Here is a 12,519-nt window from a genome sequence, read left to right on the forward strand (position 1 = left end):
ATGCTGTTTGGTGCTCCCCGAGCTCGCGAGTCACGACCCGTCCCACAGGATGGATGAAAAAGGGATACATGGATAACTTATATTAGCAAAACGACATTTATTCATAAATAAAGATGAACGAACAAATGATTGTGTGCAAAACAAAATAAACAAATGCAAAATCAAATGACTGCTCTTTAAGCATGAAAGTCTGTCAGACTCCTTTAAACACAATGAAATCAACTGACATCTCTTTAAGCACTGCTCTGTTCTGTAAACACTGAAATCAACTTTTCAACAAAAAGTTACAGCCTAAGCATTTATTTATGCTACAAGCTTAATCGTCATCGTCACTGCTCTCTTGACTGCTGTAAATTATCACTGTCCTCAATTTCAACCATGGTAGAGGATATATTTTTTGTGATCAACTTTTTTTTTTTTTTTGGGGTGCGCAAAAGCGCCCTCATGCGGCTGATCTGCCGCGCAGCATGCCTTTTGGCGACGCATGCGCACTGGCGCACCAGTTATGTGCACCCCTGATTATGATGGGTAAGACTTTGAAATAACCATGGAACAGCTGTAAATATGTCAGATAGTACTGAAGCAATAATGGTGGAAACCTAGAAACCCTGCTGCAATCAACCAAATCAATAAAGTGAAAGATACTTTATGGGAGAAATAAAGGAAGGGTGCATTCTTACAGTGTTTGAACAAAGTCATTCAGCCACTGAGCCCTGAATCAATCAAAACTGGTAACGGTAAATGAAATTAAATAAGGGGTTCATCCTTCATAGTGAGAAGATGACTGGTTTTACTATTGTAGAGGGTTTCAAGACAGACTGAATTGTATACTGGGTTGATGAATAATGATGACAGTCGTTGGTTACATTATTGACCACTTATGATGTCAAAGGATTTGCCTGAACCAGCTGACACCACTTTACATGTGTTCTGGGTCCTTTGTGTCACAGATGAATGAGCGCAGCTAGCAGACATATATAATATTATAGCCTATATATATTGGTCTGGGTGAAAGAACAGGACAGGTCAAGCTAGCGAGCGAACTGTCCTCCGGGCACCCAGAAGACTCTGCGCCACATACATCCCTTGTTCATAAAATTGCAATCTAAACGTGTATACTAACTATTTTACATTTCCCTCTGGCAAACGAAGATTTGGGCTTCAACGTACACTTCAGTCTAAACTTCACTATGAGATCATTATGGATATCACACCAATATCTTTATAATTGCAAGAATAGAAACATTGAAATGTTAGAGTGATAGAATACAGTCATATCATTTCATGATAATGTTGTGAATGTTTAAGAATCATATAACATTATGAGGATCGTCATATAAGGACAATCAAGAAAGGATAACCTATAATGGTCCTTCCCTCAGATCCTTTGAACCACCTGTTTGAAACCTTGCCATCAGGACCAAGACTGAGGTCCCTTCCTTTCAAAGCTAGGAGAGCCCTTAACAACTGTGTGCCAGCATCAGTTAGACTAGGACATGTTGGGACACAAGCAGCTTTAGTAGATGAAGAGCTGTTATGTTATTCTGTACTAAATGTGTGTTAGTCTTGAAGCTTAGCTGGACATGTGGAGTATCACATCCACTTTTACTGTTGTTCTATTGTGTAACTTATTGTTTTTTTAAATAACTTTTTGTTATATATATTTAAAAAATAATTTTAAAAAGAATGTCTATTTTACTGTCTGTCATTTCATTGTTGGCAACGATAACCGAAGTTCTCTTAAATAAAGTTATTCTATTATAACGATGACAAGTTGACACATTTTTATAGTTCTTATTGATAGTAATTTATTGTACAAAGCTTACTCATCTTATCATCTATACTATTTTAGTATAATTTACATCAATACTATTTAAAATTCTAATACTATGACTCCTTCATAGTCTCATCAGTCTCTTGGATGAAGGAGGGCCGTGCTCTGAGCTGCTGCTCTCCTCACAGGCCTTCCTTTTCCCCTGGCCCTGGGGCCTCCCTGACCCCCCTGTCTCCTCACTGTTACGGTGAGCTAATGTATTTGGACCCAGGTGCAGAGCAGAACAGAGTAGACAGATGCAGGAGTATGATTAAAAAATAAAGGTACTCTTTATTTGAGCAAACAGGAATAATAATAACCGCACAGTAAGCGATGAAACAAAAGAGGAGAAAGCAAGTCTCCGATGAATGCTTAAATAATAACAGGAAACAAAACAAAACAAAAGGGGAGATGGCTTTAGTCTCCCAAAAACGCCGTCAAAGAACAAGGCAAGGCAAGGTACTTACAATAGTCATTCGATACTTATTTCCTAAGCAGGCGAGGAACGATAAGGCTACGAAGACACGCACACACACAACTAACGCAACGTATAGTGAACAACCGACAACGAGAGAAGACACAGAGGGCTATAAATAGCTTAAGCCAAAACAAAACACACCAAGTAACTATCACAGTAATTAGGACAGACAAAAATACATACATAAACACCAGAGGACGCCAAAGGGTCCCTCAACAATCAGAGCGACCCCCCAAACCTTACAGTATCCCCCCCCGACAAACGGCCCCTGCCGTTCACCTGGGTGCCTCAGGATGTAGTTGGCGGAAGTCTGTGATTAGTTTCGGGTCCAATATGTCCCTCTGAGGCACCCAGGACCGTTCCTCCGGCCCATACCCCTCCCAATCCACCAAAAACTGAAAGCCCCTACCCCTCCGACGGCAATCCATAATCCTCCGTACCGTATAGACTGTCTGTCCATCAATGATGCATGGCGGGGGAACAGGGGGGGGTGGCGGGGACATGGGGCAAGTGACGAAGGGCTTCAGGAGGGACACATGGAAGGTCGGGTGAACCCGCATGGACGGTGGGAGTAGTAGCCTAGTCTATACGCCACCGGGTTCACCCGCCGCACCACCTTGAATGGACCCATGAAACGGGGCGCTAGCTTCCTGGACTCGACCTGGAGGGGAAGGTCCCGGGTCGAGAGCCACACCTTCTGCCCCGGGCGAAAGATCGGGGCCGGGCGACGCCTGCGGTTGGCCTGAAGCTGGGACCGAACCGACGCCCGCTGAAGCGCCGCCCTCACCCGCCTCCAGGTCCGACGACAGCGACCGACGTGGGCTTGGACGGAGGGCACCTCCGCCTCCTCCTCCTGCTCAGGGAATAGGGGGGGTTGGTAGCCATATTGGCACTGAAAGGGGGATATGGAATGGAATGGAATGGACTTTATTTGTCATTGCTACAGTACAGGTACCAAACAACGAAATTTAGGAGGGGAGGCTCCCCTGGTGTTTAGGAAAGGAAAAAGAAAACACATTTTAGAAAAAGCATAGATGCATAAAATCACAAGAAGGTAAGGAGCTGGTTTACATCAATAAAGGCTATGTACACAATCCACTGTACTATACTGCACAGATAGTCAACTAGGGTTGTCATATTGCACAAAAAGTATTTTTTCACATTATTTTAAAGTGTCACAGTTTGCAGGCTTGAAAATGTACATGTTTGTGCCTCAGCACTAGCTGCCATACAATCCGTCCGGACTGTCCTGGGCCCAGAACTTAGGCCTTTTCTGTGTTCAGGGCCTTGACGGCCCTGTGGTAGAAGCTGTTCTTCAGTCTGTTTGTCTTAGCGGCCGGGGTCCTGTAGGATAGGCCAGTGGATGAGCAGAGGAGGGTATTGTGGGCGTATTCCTCCGGATTGCCGGAGACGTAGCACCTCAGCACGCCCTCCAGGTCCTGGTTGACTCGCTCCGTCTGTCCATTGGACTGTGGATGAAAACCGGAGGACAGGCTGATGGAGGCGCCGAGGCTGGTCGCGAACGCCTTCCAGAACCTGGAAGCGAACTGAGGGCCCCGATCCGACACCATGTCCTGCGGGAGACCATGCACCCGAAAGATGTGCTGCACCACCAGGTCGGCCGTCTCTCGGGCCGAGGGGAGTTTGAGGAGGGGGATGAAGTGGGCCACCTTGGAGACTTGAACACTTACTTATATGACTATAGGCATATACGTATTATATAAATCCCTGTGATCCCCGTGTATATAATTCCATACCTGCAATACAGTGGCTCGTGGCACGATGTAAAGTCTGCTTTTGCCAACTACTGCTTTTAGCTCTCTCACAGAACTAGCTTGTAATTTCTGGATCTTGCGTCCTTTGCCTGTCCGTGCCAATTGAAAGCCTACCAAATTTAAACTTCTGTCAGGGTAGCTTTGATAAACAAAGTTGTTTAATTCTGACAACGTCCAATTCAAGCAAATCTTGGACTTCGTGTGTCCGGCCTCCGTGGACTCATGCACAGGTTTTCCTAAAAATTGAAATGTTAACATCAGTATCATAATATAGAAGGTTTAAAAGTAATTGACTCTCAATTCTTATGTGCTTCCAATTCAATCTCATATTTACCTAATCCTTGTTTGGCTAGTTCAGCCAGTTCACGTGTGGCAGGCAGAACCTCAGTATCTGGGCCTGGTAGGAGGAAAAGGTTCACCTGCCAAATAGGGCTTTCCCTGCGGCCACCAGATCCTCCTGCAAACACGAATACATAAACTATGTGTTAAGAGCCAGACTTCCACCATGAACTAACAATGTTCTCCGTTATTGTGTTCTCCTACTTGCGCTTATGAACAACAATTTAACTACAACACTCCAGCTCATCCACTTTGTCCTCGACATTGCACAAGAGAGAAGAAATTCCCAGCATGCGCAGACTAACTGAATATTCCGATAATATTTTTTGGGTTCTCTCCCAGGTGATTGTCCTTCCTCCTAATAATTGCCATGGTGATGGCCTGATTGAGCACAGGTGTGCTCAATCTTCAATCAAGGGTGGAGGGAGGATAAAAGCCTGGGAGAGACACAGTGATGGTGCCAGTGGGCCAGACTACAACTCCTGAGTTGCTTTGTGTTGGTTTAGTTAGTACAGCTGAAGTTTTGTATTGTGTAGCTTTGTAGGTTGTGTTTGTTAATGTTATGTTTGTGTCACTTTAGTCTTATTTGTATTTGATCTCTGGTAGTGGTCTACCACTTGGCCAGTTATATACTTATACATATTATATATTCATTCGCTCTTGTTTTATAGAGTAGTTTTGAGTTCCAGAGTTTCACGGAAACCTGTTTTGTAAATCTTGTTTATTTTCTCCTCTGATTCTTGTCCCCCCGGTTTTATTTATTGTTACCCCCCCTATTCCCTAGACCATCTAGGGGTCGTAACATGCCGCTTAAGGTGTTTACATGTCAGTGTTTCCCCTAGGTTTGCTGCCTTGGGGGGGTGGCATGGACCGTGGCATGGACCCCCCCCCCCCCCCCCCCCCAGGGGGTAAGACCCTGCCTCATACCAGCGTCATGTCCAGGGGTGTACTTGTACATTAAGCCGCCTCACGCTACGGAAACAGGAGATAGGCTCCTGCCCTATGGGCCATTAGGCTCCAGAACCATCGGTTCTCAAGGCTACTTATGTGGTCTTGACTACCTGTCCACTTTCTCACCTGGTTCTTGCTCTCTCTCTCTCTGGTGTGCCGACACCATCCTGCTCTCTCTCCTTCTCTCCCTCCCTACCCTCCTCCTCTCCCTTTTGCTGTCAACCAAAAGGTAAACAAAACAGCCAGAGTATTTATAATCTAATAAGAGGCATAAATTGATCCATATCAATTCATAACATACAGTACAGGCCAAAAGTTTGGACACACCTTCTCATTCAATGTGTTTCCTTTATTTTCATGACTATTTACATTGTAGATTCTCACCGAAGGCATCAAAACTATGAATGAACACATGTGGAATAATGTACTTAACAAAAAAGTGTGAAATAACTCTAAATATGTCTTATATTTTAGATTCCTCAAAGTAGCCACCCTTTGCTTTTTGTTAATAAAATAAAATAAAAATGTTGTTAATAAAATATATAATAATAATATTAAATATATAGATATATAATAACATATTATTATTAACACATATTATATTTAATATTATTATTATATATTTTATTAACAACAAAAAAGCAAAGGGTGGCTACTTTGAGGAATCTAAAATATAAGACATATTTAGAGTTATTTCACACTTTATTGTTAAATACATAATTCCTATGTGTTCATTCATAGTTTTGATGCCTTCAGTGAGAATCTACAATGTACCAAATAGTCATGAAAATAAAGGAAACGCATTGAATGAGAAGGTGTGTCCAAACGTTTGGCCTGTACTGTAATTATAATTGAATATTGGATTGCTGTGGGCAATCCAGTCAGATAATCATGTCATTTTGACTTTACTCTCTCACCTGAAAAAAAATCGTATGTCCAACTATAAAAAACAGACATTTCCAATGCTTTAATCAACTGTCCATGTACTGTAAATATGCCATTATGGTATTACCATGAAGCCCAACTCTAGCAGAATAAGAAAGATAGTATATCTACTTTAAGTAAAATAATAAAGTGCATCCAGTTAGCTCTTTAGCTGGCAAGTGTGCAGCAGACTAGCTCATCTCATCACCTCTGAGCTAGTTAGCTAGCTAGTTCTTTGACACTATTTACACTATGGAACTAAAGTCAGACACTTTCTAGTCACGATAATAACGACCAATTTTAACCAACTTTCTCTGTCAGAACACTCAGCAATTATATTTGCTAACGTTTTGAACTTGCTTACTTTCAATCTGCAGACATCACAGCCGGCAAAAACTCTCGCGTCTCGCACGCACACTTGCGCAAAATCTTGTATTATTCTCAAAATCTTGTATTATAAGTGTTGAGATAGGTCTGGCTATGCGAGACTACGGCGGACTAACGTTAACAACGAGCCTATGGGCTTGCCACTCGCCAGATTCGGGTTGGGTGCGTTTAAAAAACGCGGATATTTTAGCCTGCTTGTCAGATGTTTGGTGTCTACGTCCGTAATAATTCCTCTTTCTTGGGGGGGCGGGGGGTTCCGTTGGGAGGGCGGCCCGCCCCCCCAAGGCAATGGTAGGGAAAACACTGCATGTCACAATATTCCGATTCGAACAGGCATATGCCTGGGGGGGTCTTAATCTGAATATTGCCGAATCGGAATATGGCCTTAAGCGGGTTCGGTACGTGTTTACATGACTCTTGCCCAATCGGAATATTGAGCATATTGTAGTGCCGAGAGACGGGAGTCGGAGGCGGCGTATCAAATGTCACAGCTAGACGTTTATTAACAGACATTAACAAGTTGTTACCACACACTTCAAGACAGGAACTAAAACTGAGTACCACCCACTTAACCCTCCGTACGGAACAATACTCCCAACTATTAGTTCCGGGGGTGAATTATGTTAACCCACCACACAAGCCCCCCCAGAATTCACCCATAGTCAAAATCCCTGTGTCGGGGAGGGACGACGATCCGACCCCGGCGGGTGCGGGACGCAGGGGCATCCGGGGCAGGGGCAGGGGCAGGGCCAGCCGGGGCCGGGGCAGGGGGAACCGGGACAGGGGCAGGGGCAGGGGCAGCTGAAGGCACCGCGACCGGGGGCGGGGGGTGGGGCATGGGGGGGCGGCCACGGCGTGGGGGCTGAGCCAGTTCCAATGGCCGGGAAACGTCCACGTGAGCGGACTTGATCCTATCAATGGAGACCGTCTCGTGTCTACCACCAACGTCCACCACCAGGGTCTTGTCCCCGTGTTGTAGGACCTTGAACGGGCCATCGTAAGGCGGGCGTAGGGGGCCGCGGTGGGCGTCGTGGCGAATGAAGACAAAGTCTGACGAGCGCAGCTCGGTGGGGACCCGGAAAGCAGGGGTACCGTGCCGTGAAGTGGGGACGGGTGCGAACACCTCAGCGGCTTCCAGTAGGGAGGAGCGCTGCCTGGCTGCAGACCAGGGGACAGTGGCATCCGGGATGAAATCCCCGGGGACTCGTAGGGTTTGGCCGTACACGAGTTCGGCATACGAGGACTGCAAGTCCTCTTTGGGGGCACATCTGAGGCCAAGCATGACCCACGGAAGTTTGTCCACCCAGTTGCCGTCCGTCAAACTCGTGCGTAGGGCCGCCTTCATTGAGCGGTGGAACCGCTCGCACAAACCGTTAGCCTGGGGGTGATAGGCAGTAGTGCGGTGCAGCTTTACCCCCAAACCACCAGCCACAGCGTTCCACAGTTCCGAGGTAAACTGCGAGCCACGGTCAGAGGACAGGTCAGACGGGGTCCCAAAGCGCGCGACCCACGTGCCGATGAACGCACGGGCCACGTCGGAAGACGCCGTCGAGGAGAGGGGAACGGCTTCGGGCCAGCGGGTCGTCCTGTCCACCATGGTGAAAAGGTAGGTGAAGCCATGAGAGGCGGGCAGTGGTCCCACAAGGTCGACGTTGACGTGGTCGAACCTCCTCTCAGGAACAGTGAAGGGCTCAAAAGGGGCTCTGGTATGGCGGTGTACTTTGGCGCGTTGACAGGCCACGCACGTGTCGACCCAGCCCCTTACCTCCTTCTTGAGTCCCTGCCATACGAACTTCTCAGAAACCAATTTTACGGATGGTTTCCTGCCGGGGTGGGAGAGGTTGTGTACAGCCTCAAAAACGGGCCGGCGCCAGTTCACAGGGACTAGCGGCCGCGGCTGGCCCGTAGAGAAGTCGCACAGCAGTTTTGCGCCTGAGTCACCGACTGCGACATCCTCCAAGCGTAGTCCTGTGTCCGCGTTCTTGAGGGTCTGGACCCCGTGATCGGAGTCCTGGTCCGCACTCATGCGGAGGTAGTCGAGACCCAGTTGAACGGCCCCGACGACCGCTCTGGAGAGACAGTCCGCGACCACGTTGGACTTGCCAGCGATGTGTTGGATGTCTGTGGTGTACTCAGATATGTACGAGAGCTGGCGCTGCTGGCGGGCAGACCAAGGCTCGGCCACCTTGGACATGGAGAACGTGAGGGGTTTGTGATCCACGAACGCCGTGAACTCACGGCCTTCCAGCAGGAACCGGAAGTGGCGGACTGCCAAAAAGAGGCCAAGGAGCTCCCTGTCGAACGCGCTGTATTTGCGCTCTCTGGGCGTCAACTGACGGCTGAAAAAGGCGAGCGGCTGCCAGGCGCCTGCGACCCATTGTTCGTGCACCGCGCCGACGGCGTAGTCCGACGCATCGGTGGTGATGGCAATAGGGGCCTTGGGTGACGGGTGGGCCAACATGGCGGCCTGGCTTAGGGCGGTCTTGGTGGCAATGAAGGCGGCTTCCCTCTCGGCCGTCCAGTCGATGGCCTGGTTGGGGGATTTGTCCTTCATAGCCTCGTACAGCGGGTGCATGGTGTGGGCTGCACGGTGGATGAACCGGTGATAAAAAGTCACCATTCCGAGAAACTCTCGGAGCGCTCGAGCTGTGTGTGGGCGGGGGAAGGCGGAAACGGCCTCCACCTTCGATGGGAGGGGGGCGGCCCCATCTTTGTTGATGAGATGCCCAAGGAATCGGATGGAGGGTAACCCGAACAGACACTTCGCCGGGTTAATGATCAGGCCATGTTGGCTGAGCCTCGTGAAGAGGTCTCGGAGATGTGCCAGGTGCTCCTCCACCGAGGAGCTGGCAACGAGGATGTCGTCCAAATAGACGAATAGGAATGGCATGTCTCTGAGCGTCGAATCCATTAGCCGCTGAAAGGACTGGGCCGCATTCTTAAGTCCAAACGGCATGCGTAGGAATTCGAATAGCCCGAACGGCGTGATCACCGCCGTTTTGGGAATGTCTGAAGGGTGCACGGAGACTTGGTGGTAGCCACGCACCAGGTCCACCTTTGAGAAAACCAGCTTACCCGCCAGATGCGCAGAGAAGTCCTGAATGTGGGGGACTGGGTAGCGGTCGGGTGTCGTAGCGTCGTTGAGGCGGCGGTAGTCGCCACACGGTCGCCATCCGCCGTCTGGTTTCGGCACGATGTGTAGCGGTGAGGCCCATGGGCTGTCTGAGCGGCGGATGATACCAAGGCGCTCCATGTTGGCGAACTCAGACTTAGCGACTGCTAGCCTGTCGGGGTTGAGCCGCCGGGCCCTAGCGTAGATGGGGGCGCCCTTGGTCTCTATGTGGTGCTCCACCCCATGCTTGGTAGTGGTGGCGGAAAACGTGGGCTGTGTCAAGCTGGGGAACTCGCTGAGCAGGCGCTGATAGTTGTCACCCTCTGAGAGTGAGCTGGAGAGCCCACCGTATGTCGCCTCACCGCGGACACATGCAAGTGAGGAGAATGTCAGTGCGTCCACCAGGCGGTTGTTCTTGACGTCCACGAGCAGTCCGTGAGCACATAGGAAATCTGCACCGAGGAGGGGGAAAGAGATGTCGGCCGTGACGAATTCCCATGTAAACCGCTGACCCCCGAAACATAGGTCTACAGCTTTCGTGCCATAGGTGCGGATGGGGGTGTCGTTAGCGGACTTTAAATGTGGGCCATGACCTCCCCTGGCGGTGTCATCCACTGTCGCAGGCAGGACGCTCCTCTGAGCACCGGTGTCACAGAGGAATTTGCACCCGGAGAGAGTGTCTCTGATGAATAGTAGCTGGTTTGCTGTGCCCACGCTCATAGCCACTACCGAACGCAGGCTTTGCCGTTTCCCGCCGAGCCGTAGTTGCAAGGGGAGCGGCACCTCGTCGCCTTCGCGCCAAAGCGTGAGTGGAAATAGCACATGCCTGGGCTAGCACGGCTATCGGTGGTAGGTGGGCCCTTGTTAGCTAGCCTGTCTCTGCCAGGGGGAGTGTAATTGTGTGTCGGGGCTAGCACTTCAGGGGTAAAACGCTGGGTAGCTAGGAAGAAGCGGTCAGCCTCCTCTGCTAACTCACGGGGTTCCGTAATAGACGTATTAGCGAGCGCCGTCTGTACATGTGCAGGCATGTGCCGAAGAAACAGTTCAATAAAAAGAAAATTTGGTTCTTCCGTACCTAGTAGGTTCAGCATCATGTCCATGTGCTGGGAAGGCTTGCTGTCTCCCAGCCCCTGAATTGCGAACAGACGTCGGGCTCGTTCTGACCGTGATAGTTCGAAGGTCCTGAGGAGGAGAGTCTTAAACGCTGTATATTTATTCAGGGCAGGGGGAGCTGTAATGAAGCCCACCGTTCTGGCTGCAGTGGAGCTCCCCAGAGCCGAGACGACATGGTAGTAGCGTGCAGCGTCGTCTGCAATCCCACGGAGGGCGAACTGCGCCTCCGTCTGAGCGAACCATGCTGCCGCGGACGTCTCCCAAAACTCCGGCAATTTGAGAAAAACGGCGTTATTTGCCATGTTCGGTTCAGTCTCGGATACTTCAACGGGACTGACGTCGGGGTCACCAATGTAGTGCCGAGAGACGGGAGTCGGAGGCGGCGTATCAAATGTCACAGCTAGACGTTTATTAACAGACATTAACAAGTTGTTACCACACACTTCAAGACAGGAACTAAAACTGAGTACCACCCACTTAACCCTCCGTACGGAACAATACTCCCAACTATTAGTTCCGGGGGTGAATTATGTTAACCCACCACACAATCCCACTTAATACAGGAATATGATGTGCATGTAAACGCAGTCATTGGTATATAGACCTTTTAGATTTTATTCATGGTCCGGTTCCAATACAGTTTTACACCAGTAACTTACATCACACAGTGCTGTACTTTTAAGAAGGATAACTGCGCCCCCTGGCGTAGAAAGCTTAGGTACATTTTTCATTCAGTGTGGATGTAAAGTTGGCCCCCGGTCATCAAGACTTTGAGAACTATTGGTTTAAACCATCCTTGCGTAAAGGATGCCTAAACTTCCCTTAATCACAGTGATAACGTTAGTAACTTATATGGACTATGGAACTAACATCACTAGCTAACAGTCAACCATGCTAATAATGGTGCTGCATCAATATGCCGACGGACCGTTGTGTCGACAGCCTCCCTGCATGTGAATGCTCTCCGCTTCTCTGTCTAGGTACATGTGGGAAAACTAGGGTTAGGGTTAGGTGCTACGTCGACGTGGTACATGCTGGCATGTCTAACCCTAACCCTAATCCTAACCCCAACCCTGACCTTAACCGTAGCACCTAACCCTAGTTTTCCCACATGTACCGTCTTGTCAGCTCTCGCAGAAATCCGCTAATAAACTGTCGGCATCGTGGTCCGTCGGCACAGCTGCTAATGATGCCGATAGTCAATGCAGCAAAGCCCAGGCCAACTTACCCCGAGTCCTTGTTACTTGACGGCGAAATAGTGGTCTTGTTTGAGACAGTAACTTTTCTGTGTTTCTCGCTGACAGCTCGTGTCGTGCCGGGCTGCCACGTTAAAAAGACGGTCAAAGAATGCGACCTCAGCCTGCTCGGACATGGCGCCAGGCTGCTCTGATGTGTAGAGGTCACGTAGAGGTCATGTAGAGGTCATGTAGAGGTCATGTAGAGGTCATGTAGAGGTCATGTAGAGGTCATGTAGAGGTCATGTAGAGGTCATGTAGAGGTCATGTAGAGGTCATTGAAGCTGCTCCACCGTTTTCTGACAACAACAGACATATCTGAAACGTCATTTCGCCTAGTCTAAACTCTAATTTAAGATATCTGTAATAACATTTCGCCTAGTCTAAACTCT

Source organism: Nansenia antarctica (assembly GCF_963989245.1).
Source record: "Nansenia antarctica genome assembly, chromosome: 16".
Lineage (NCBI taxonomy): Eukaryota > Metazoa > Chordata > Actinopteri > Argentiniformes > Microstomatidae > Nansenia > Nansenia antarctica.